The 10,061-nt window shown below is 46.6% G+C and overlaps 1 pseudogene; it reads left to right on the top strand.

Annotated features, from left to right (window-relative positions):
• Positions 1-315: 315 nt before the first annotated feature.
• LOC104988351 lies at positions 316-9,680 on the top strand (annotated as a pseudogene).
• The last annotated feature ends 381 nt before the right edge of the window (positions 9,681-10,061 follow it).

Below are 10,061 nucleotides of genomic sequence, written 5' to 3' on the forward strand. Positions count from 1 at the left end.
AGCAGTTTTCTCTCCAAGTAGGCAAGGTTCTCCATCTTCTTAGATGTCCATGCAGATCAGTATGATTTTCCAGCCAAGCTTCAAGGAAGAGATTACAGTTCAATTCTCTGTATTCCAAAAAGCTTCAAAGTCCACTCACCAAGGACACTGATGAAGGTAAAGATTTTATCGAGACCTTTGTGTTTTTTTAAGAACTATTATTGACCTAAAGGGCTAAACTAGGGCATGTCAGAGCATATATATCTAGGGGCTCCCAGTCACCACCACATGCTAAGAACCTGAACTTCCATGAGTCCTTGGAGCCAGGAAATAAGCATGAAGTGGCTTGTGTTCCTTGACCTGGTGGCCTTCTCAGATTGTAGGGTCATGTATGTATGGAGACTGTAAGCCACATCATCTTCCTTTCTGTGATTTTTCTTTTCCTCTGATTATTCTTCTACTCATCAGGTTTAGAGTGGAATGGAATATTTCCCTGACAATCTTAAAGTTCAACCCTTAAATATCGATAAGTACCTTGCTCTAGGAACTGTGGAACCCAAGGTTCTTGGTGTAGATTTGCATAGTTGCAAAACTCTGGGGTCCAGTCATGTCATGACCTATTGAAATTGGAACTCCTTGCAATTGTTCAGTGCACAGTCAATGCAGATGTAGGTGTGGTCCTGCGGAATAGCACTTTTCTAGGTTTTATTTAGCATGTTCTTTGTTCCCTCTCTATTCCAGTGTGTATATGTCTATGTCTACATCTCAGTATCACTATCATTTATCTCTCCATCCCTTTGGAAGTCTCTGTGAGTGTATTTCTCTCTGTGGTGTTTTCTTTTAACTTTTCTTTTAATTTTCTACATTTCCTGAACTTGTTCCCTATCTCCTGGATTCTTCTTTTAACTCTCTCTTCTCTTTCAACTTGGAGAAAGATTGGCAGATCTACTTATACACTGTTTTATATCTGAGCAAGCAGTGTGACCACAGCCAATTCACAAACCTCTTGCATTTCAAATTCCTCCCTTGTAAAAGAGGATAGGAATCCCCCTTGTAGCTCCTTCCCTGAGCTTCTATGAGAAGGATACAGTGTGGTGGCAACAGCAATGCTAGTGGCTGTCATTGTTGAGACTTCCTATTTATCAGACACCTTATATCCATGACTTTACTTATCCCCAAGATATCCTATTTGGAGGGTTTGAATCATTACATTCCACCATTTTATCGAAGGGGAGACTGAGACCCTGCATGGTCATATGGCTTACCCAACATTACAGAACAGAATCTTTATTCAAACTTACGTCTTTGCCATGGAATATGCATAAAATTCTTATAATAAGGTGACTCATAAAAATGATTGGAAAGTACACAGTGCCATAACAATGACAGTTATACCTTAACACTGACATCTAATTGTAGCATCTTCTTTGTTTTCTTTGTCAAATGTTCAGTGAAAGAATACCTCTAAGGTATTCACCCCCTGAGGAACATCATGGATGTGAGTGTTTTTGGAGGATGGTGCTCCACAGAGCCCCCTGGTGCTCTAGCCTAGCACTGGGGCTCATCTGGAGATGCCACGTGAGATATTGGGGCTGGGGCTCCTGCAGGAGGCAGAAACACTGGGTAAAAGGGGCCCCACACGAGGAGAAGGCACTCTCATCCTCAACTGTTGGTCTTGGTAACTGGGCCCATAAATTACTAGGTGGCAGGTAAACATCCATTTCTGTGTCAAAGACATGTCATTAGTTTGAGGGAGATTGTTCCTTCTGAGCAGAAGGCAATGACCACCAACTGCAGTACTCTTGCCTGGAATAACCCAAAGACAGAGAGGCCTGGTAGGCTGCAGCCCATGGGGTCGCTAAGAGTCGGACACGACTGAGTGACTTCACTTTCACTTTTCATTTTCCTGAATTGGAGAAGGAAATGGCAACCCACTCAAGTGTTCTTGCCTGGAGAATTCCAGGGATGGTGGAGCATGGTGGGTTGCTGTCTATGGGGTTGCACAGAATCGGATATGACTGAAGTGACTTAGCAGCAGCAGCAGCTCCTTCCAAACTAAGGGAGTCAACTAGTTACAGATGAAGAATGAACCATCTCTGATCAGAAAGTAGAACCAACTGCAAAGCAATTGTGAATCCCTAGGCAGAGTAATTCAGTTTCCACAGATGCAAGAACCTCAGCAGGAAAAAGTTGCTGAACCCATATTCTGTGTAAGGCCATAAGAATCTAACACAGTGCTTACTGTTTTTAGATCAGAAAAAGGGCTTATTTGTCTTCAAGAATGCCATGTCAGCCTGAGAGATAGGCAAAGAATAAATACATGTCAAGTGAAAGGGTCACTTGTGTGGTGTTGATTGAATGTGGTCTGAGTTTAGAGTTAGTGCCTGGGGTTGATCAAGAAGGATCTCCTGGAGAAGGAGGTGCTAAGGCTGCATTTGAAGAGACTACAAAATTTCTCAAATGAAGGCACCAGGACTTCCCTGGGTGTCCAACGTTTCTGGAGGTCCAGTGGTTATGCCTCTGGGCTTCCAATGCAAGAGGTGCCATTTCAACACCTGGTCATAGAATCAATATCCTGCATACAATGTAGCACAGAAACAAAAAAATCAAATGCAAGCACCTCTGTGATCAAAGGCTGTGAGCTTCACAGTGGTTGGAAAGTGATCTCAAGTGATATACGACACCAGAGGGAGGCATCAGTGTGGGAATAGAGGGTAGCCAGTTCTGACTAATCCACTCCCTCCTTCTCCCTGTAGATGCAATATAAGGGTAACATCACCATTGGAACACGCCCTCAGGAATTCCAGGTTATCTTTGACACAGGCTCATCTGACTTGTAGGTTCCCTCCCTCTTTTGTCCCAGTCCAGCCTGTTGTAAGTACAGACACCCCCTACCTGAACCATCCTTTACTTGCCCTGCCGCCCTGTTTCCACCCTTGGCACCTGATTACACTCATCTCTTATGTCTGCAATTACACAAGTTAGGTTCAGACATTACAAGTCTTCCACCTTCCAGCCTACCCAAAACACCTTCAGGATCGCCTATGGATCTGGGAGCATGAAGGGATTTCTTGCTTATGACACCATTCAGGTAACATGTAAAGAGAAGCTGAGTCAGGACTGGCTATGGAGTGACCTCTGCTTGCAAAACAGATGCAGGACCATCTGGCAAGACCCTTCCTAGCCTAACTCCCATAGACATTGGCCATCTTACCCACAGGATCCTGTCCCTGGGGAGGCAGTGCCCATGGTGACACATAAGCAAACGGCTTAGCTAACCCAGAGAGTGACTTAAGGTGTGGACTTGCAGCTCCTCTGACCATGAGCAGTTCAAGGTTCATTTTGCTGGGAGCAAGAAGAGCGGGGAAAAGCACCCACTTTTATATTCACAGACTTTTCCAGGCACTTTCCAGGACTTCCCTGGTGGTTCAGATGGTAAAGCGTCTGTCTACAATGCAGGAGACCCAGGTTCGATCCCTGGGTCAGGAAGATCCCCTGGAGAAGGAAATGGCAATCCACTCCAGTACTATTGCCTGGAAAATCCCATGGACAGAGGAGACTGGTAGGCTACAGTCCATGGGGTCACAAAAAGTTGGACACGACTGAGTGACTTCACTTTCACTTTCACTTTATATTCACAGACTGTTCCAGGCACTTTCAGGTAATAATTGGTTTAATCCTGCAACAGCCCCACACAGCAGGTGGTTAGCTCATGAGACATATGATGAAACTGAGGTGCAGAGAGCAAGGGCCTTGCTGAAGTCACACATGTTGTAAATGGTGGAGCTGGGTTGGCTTTTCAGGACTGAGGTTGCTGTAGGGTGTTTGCTGCTGCTGCTGCTAAGTCGCTTCAGTCGTGTCCGACTCTGTGCAACCCCATAGACGGCAGCCCACCAGGCTCCTCTGTCCCTGGGATTCTACAGGCAAGAATACTGGAGTGGGTTGCCATTTCCTTCTCCAATGCATGAAAGTGAAAAGTGAAAGTGAAGTCGCTCAGTCGTGCCCTACTCTTAGGGACCCCATAGACTGGAGCCCACCAGGCTACTCCGTCCATGGGATTTTCCAGGCAAGAATACTGGAGTGGGGTGCCATTGGGGATAGGATAAAACTGACCTGGGGACCCTGGGGGCAGTCAAGAGCTTCAGGTATTTGGAGTGGGAAACTGGAGGCCAGAGATATCAAGGGGCCTGATAAATGAGTTCTCATTCTAGGGTGCCTTTGAGAATCTCATAAAACGTATGGCCTGCCTCCCCAAAGTACTTGAGTAGTTCCCCTCTCTCTCTTTGTCTCCCATACGCACTCACATAAATACACACATATCCCCAAAAGGAAATTTCCCAGGCAGTAGTTTCATAGATCCGTGCAAGCAAGACTGTGTTTTTGGCTTCTGTCTTCCTGGACAGATGCAGAATCCACAGTACCTTACAGAGAATTCAGACCATTCCTGGCATTAGGTCATAGTGATGCCAGAGAAGGCTACCTTGCTCTCGACTCATTTTGTCCACAAGGGAGCACCAATGGGTCCTGGCCTGACTTGGTTGCCCCACCTGGACAGAAGCCACAAGGCCAATCTAACTCACTCAGGTGGTATTTTTCAGAGGGGCAGATGTTTTAAAATTCACAGCCTCTCACAAATGGAACCCAAATTCCCCTCCCAGCTTGGTCTAACCATCTGAGGTCCACCAAAGACAGAGCCCAGCCTCACTTCTTCTCTGAGGATTTAATGGCAATGCACCCCAGCCCAGTCCTAGCCCCACTTCACATATCTGTAAGTGGGAACACTTCTCTCCCACAGATTGGGGACCCTGTAAGTACTAACCAGCTGTTCGGTCTAAGCATTGTGGAATATGGATATGAGGATGCACCTTTTGCTGGCATCTTGGGCTTGAACTACCCCAACATATCCGTCTTTGGAGCTATCCCCATCTTTGACAACCTGAAGAATCAAGGTGCCATTTCTGAGCCTGTTTTTGAATTCTACTTGAGCAAGTAAGTCTGAAATGGACAATCTCTTTCTCCAAATTAGCTGTAAGATGCTTTCAGGTACATGAAAATTATAGAACACTTGATAAAGAAGAATCCTGAGAGATAATCTAACCCAGGATAAATATAGCCCCAGGGCTGTACCTGGCTTCACCACTGGCTTTTATAAATAACGTTTTATTGGAACACAACCCTGCTCCTGGACTCAAAACCAGTAACTTGGTCTAGGGGGTTGAGTGAGGAGGAAGACTAATGGAAGGCAACAGGAAACAAGTTGGAGGAAAAAGCAATATGATTTGTTATGAATTTGATCAGGAAAGAAGGAGAAGGATGGTGGATATCTTTCCTTCCTCATTAGCATTCCACTGGGAGCCTAGGACCAGGTACCCTATTAGCAGGAGCCAGTGAAAACTGAAAGTGTGGGACACAAAACAAACATGTGGGACCCCTTGTTCAAGAAATATTAGGCATTTCAAGACAGGGAGAGCACTGTTGGGATCCCTTCTGAGCCCTTTGAACAGTAGAGGTCACAGGCCAGTGGAGCCAACTCTGGGTGCCCTGAACCCATACCCTTAGAACTCCCAGGCTTTGAGTTTCCTGAAAAAATGACAACCTGGACAAGGAGAAAGCCAATATGCTTCAGCACCATGTCCTCTGAATGTGTCTGACCACTCAGGTCGCAGGAGGTAGGGCATCTTCAGAAGATAGAGTGGGTGGAGCCCAGCCAGGTGACTCAGCTTCTAACCTCCTCTGTGCCACTCATTAGCCAGTAACCAACCTCAGTCTGGATCTCAATTGCTCCTAGACGCTATTTCTGAATCTGTACATAGGGACCTTATTAGGGCCTTGATGGGTGGACCATCACAGCTCTCAGACAGTGCTGTTGTTACTGTCCTCCAAGGATCCACCCCTCTCTTCTCTATACACATGCAGGGCAAAAGGCAGTGTGGTGATGTTTGGTGGGGTGGATAAATCCTACTACCAGGGAGTGTTCAACTGGGTACCATTGATCCACGTGGGTGATAGGCGTGTACATATGGACCAGTAAGCCTCTCCCTCTGAGGGTCAGCCCAAGTGATGCTCCCGCTATTGTACATGGACACAGGCAGACACACACAATACATTCTCAGACACACAGTCACACAGACATATACACCACCCACAACGACACTGACACATAGACACATCGAAGCACACAAGCAGACACATATAAACATACACATATAAACATGCATAGCTAGTCAGAGACACACAAGCACTTACAGAGACACATACAAACAAACACACAAGCAGATAGATATGCAAACAACCCATGGGTTCATAATCCCCAGGCCTTCTGACCAGGGCTCTGACCAGGGTCCTAAAAGGGTGCAGAGAGGTCTTTGCAGCTGGGAGAGGATTGTACCCATTGCCCTGTGAGGTGTGGAGCATGGTTAGAGGACTCTACACTGTGGTGAACAGAGGATTAGGGAGAATTTCTCCATCCTGAACAGAGGTATAAAATGACCAGCTGTCCGAGGCTACCTGGGACCAAGGAAGGTCTCAGTACAGATAAATGTCAGTTTAAAAACAGGGAAAGTACTGGAAATGGGGAGAACTGGTCTCCTAAGGGAACAACGACTGAGAAGTGTAGAGAGATTTGCTGAAATCTTAAGATGTGAAAGTAACTAATAAAAAAGACACCCCACGTTCATGGGCACACTGCAGGGGCTATAACAGAGAATCAGGAAGGTAGGATCCAGGAGTGACCTGAGGACAAGAGGCATAATTGATAGGATTCTGTGTGATACCCTCAGACAAAAGCTGACCTGTCCTTTGGAGTTTTGTGGGCTAGTCATGTATTTCCTGGCCAGGGTCTCAGCATCTGAGCTGGTTGTAGGAGCAGTGCTGGCAGACACCCTCTCCCAGAGGAGCCCCTCTCTCCCACCACTATGAGAATCTGCTGCCCTCACAAATTTCCGTCTTCACTCTGTGATTGACCCTTTATTTGTTCCCCACCAGACACAGCTGTCTGGATGTTTCTCATTCATTATGTTCACACTTTTCATTCACACACTAAACAGAGAAGTCTTGGGCATCCACTGTGTGCCAGGCACTTTAGGGAGGCAAGGAGAATAAAACTTGCCCTCACATCTAAGAAGGCAGATGCACAGGAAATGAGACACACATATAGTGAACTGTGACTTTGGTACATGCTAGACATGAGGAAGTATCTACAGAGACTGTCAAGAAAGGAGACTGATAAACACTGGGAGAAAGACTTCCCTGAAACCATGACAATTAAGCTGGAATCTGGAAGATGAGAAGAAACTTGCTAGTCAAAGGGGAGGGGGCTCCTCTAGGAAGGAAGACCAGCTTGTGTCAAGGTGCAAAAGAGCCTGGTGTAATCAAGTACTGCATTCAAGAATGTCAAGGAAGATGCCCTGTCGGGGGCAAAGGAAAAGAGAGCAAGAGACAAAGAGCTGTTTAGAAGACAGTTGGGAAGGGGGCAGCTCTGGGGGGACTCAGAGTGACCTTGATGCCTGCTTTGTCACACTGTCTCTCAGCATCTCCATGAAAAGAAAGACTATTGCTTGTTCTGGCAGCTGTGAGGCCCTTGTGGATACCGGGGCATCACTGATCTTTGGCCCAAGAAGACTGGTCAGTAACATCCAGAAGCTCATCAGCGCCATGCCAGGGGGTTCCGAGGTGAAGGGTCATGCCCCAGGGTCACTCCCAGTCTCCATACAAAAGAAGCATCTCCAGGGCCAAACTCTCTCCCTCTCTCTCTAACAGCACTACGTTTCATGTTTTGCAGTCAATACCCTGTCCTCTATTATCTTCACCATCATGGCATCAACTACCCAGTCCCAGCTCAAGCCTACATCATCAAGGTGAGGGGAGAACCCTGAGGGGTGGTTCTCAAATAGGAACTTGCAGGAATCCTTGGGCTGCCGCTGGGAGGAGGGCGCCCTCTGCAAGCTATCTCTCACTATTGCAGACGCTGCTGAGCGGCGGGGGCGAGGGGGGCGGGGTGGCCAGATGAACCAATTGAGAGCAAAGGGCCATCTGGGACATTGATCATCCTGAAATAAAGGTGGAGACACCATGCCATGCTGGCATGGTGGAAGTCACAAGGAGAGGGAAACACTCAGGTCCTCAGTGTTCAAAGAGCTTTACTTCAGTCTGAACCTTCGGACGGATGAACATGGAAAGTCAGCTCTAGCAGTCCCTGAAATAAGTCATGTGACAAGAAGAATGGCTGGGGACAGTCCCAGTTTGCTGTCTCACCATAGGGATTAACAGTCTCCCTTCCCTTCTTGCAGTTTTGCTGGTTTGGATGATAAATTACATGGTCACCCTAGTTCTCGGATGCATCTTCCCCTAGCTAGGGCCGGGTGCCCCCTTTGTGAGTTGGAATACCTGACCCCTCTGTGGGGAGGCGGGATGCTAATGTGAATAAAGGGTGCACAGTGAATGCTCAGCCCAAGCACAGGGTGGAGGCTTCATGTCAGCTCCCTAGGGGAGTTCACAGCTGGCTGATGGGCTCAAAGAAGGCTTTGAGGAAGGGAGGGAATTTCAGGAATTCTAAAACTGTAAACTCATGGAGCCATGTGGAGGGTTGCTTGGTTCTAGGCAAAACTGCACTGGGTTCCATGCAAATGGCATCCCAAGGTGCTCTGCATTGGGGTCCTGGGGACTTACTCGGGGTGATGAGGGCTATGGACTCACCGGTGGGGATGGGGAACCAGAGTACGTTACCCAACCAACCCTGGAGTGGCCAAAGAGGGTGAATGCGGGCTGAAGGAGGCTTCCCAGAATTCCTAAGTCTTCAAGAACGTGTTGTGGGCACTGCTCTATTTAAGATGGATAACCAACAATGAGTTACTGTGCATCACGGGGAACTCCACTGAGTTATATGACAACCTGGATGGGCGGTTTATTTTGGGGACCAGGATACATGGATACATATGGTTGAGTCCATTTACTGTCCACCTGAAACTCAGAATATTGTTAATCAGCTATATTCCAATACAAAATACAGTTTATTAATAATGTATGGATTGTGGGGATGCAGGAGAACCAGCATTCTCTGCAGAGAAAACAAGGAGCAGGAGTCAGAAGGAAAGAAACAGGGAGAGAGGAGAACTATGGATATTCTTTTTCTTTTCTAAAATTTTTATTGAAGTGTGGCTAATCTTCAGTGTTGCGTTAAGTTCTGCTGCACAGCAATGTGACTCAGTTATACACATACAGAAATATATATTCTTTTTCTTATTATTTTTCATGTGGTTTATGACTGGGTAGTTAATATATTTCCTTATGCTCTACAGTAGGACTTTGTTGTTTATCATTCCTCTGTATCCCCAACTCCCTGTCCTCCCCTCCCCCACACCCTTCCTCATGTAAACCTCATGTCTTGGCCCTTTTTGGTTGTGGATGAATTCTCATATCCCCTGCTAATGAGAAAATCCTTTGATACTTACCAAAAGAGGGAAATAAAACAAATAATTGTGCCGGGTCTGGATACTGGGGGGAGTCGCATGTAAGGGCTCAGGATGACTGATGTGTGTCTCTGACTCCCCCAGGATTCTAGAGGCTACTGATATACCACCTTTCAAGAGAACACAGTGAGGACATCTAGAGAGATCTGGATCCTGGGTGACGTCTTCCTGAGGCTGTATTTCTCAGTCTTGGATCGAGGAAATGACAGGATTGCCCTGGCACAGGCAGTGTAAATGCTTGGAGTGTTTTCAGGAATCAGTAAGGCCGCTCCGAGCAAACACTAAATCACACTTAGGGTACTCCTGCCCAGGATGCTGGTGAACTGTATTTGATGTTCTGCACACCCTATTACAATAAACAGTAAAGGGTTTCACATGTAATGGTGCTGAAACAAACGGATGCCACTGTTTGTGTTTGGGAGGTGTACAATGATCAGGAAGGATCTATGACAAAGTCTGAATCACAGTTGAGAGGAGCCCACCTCCACCTGGCTTCAAGGAAAGGGGAGACTCATTGAAATGATTCTGAGAATCCAGGACACAAGACTCAAAGCAAATACAAAGATCTCAATGACTGGACCCAAGAAATCAGAAGTCATCAGTTCTCTATTTCAC

This window comes from Bison bison, unplaced genomic scaffold, assembly GCF_000754665.1.
Source record: "Bison bison bison isolate TAMUID 2011002044 unplaced genomic scaffold, Bison_UMD1.0 scf7180017864124, whole genome shotgun sequence".
NCBI classification, from domain to species: Eukaryota; Metazoa; Chordata; class Mammalia; order Artiodactyla; family Bovidae; genus Bison; species Bison bison.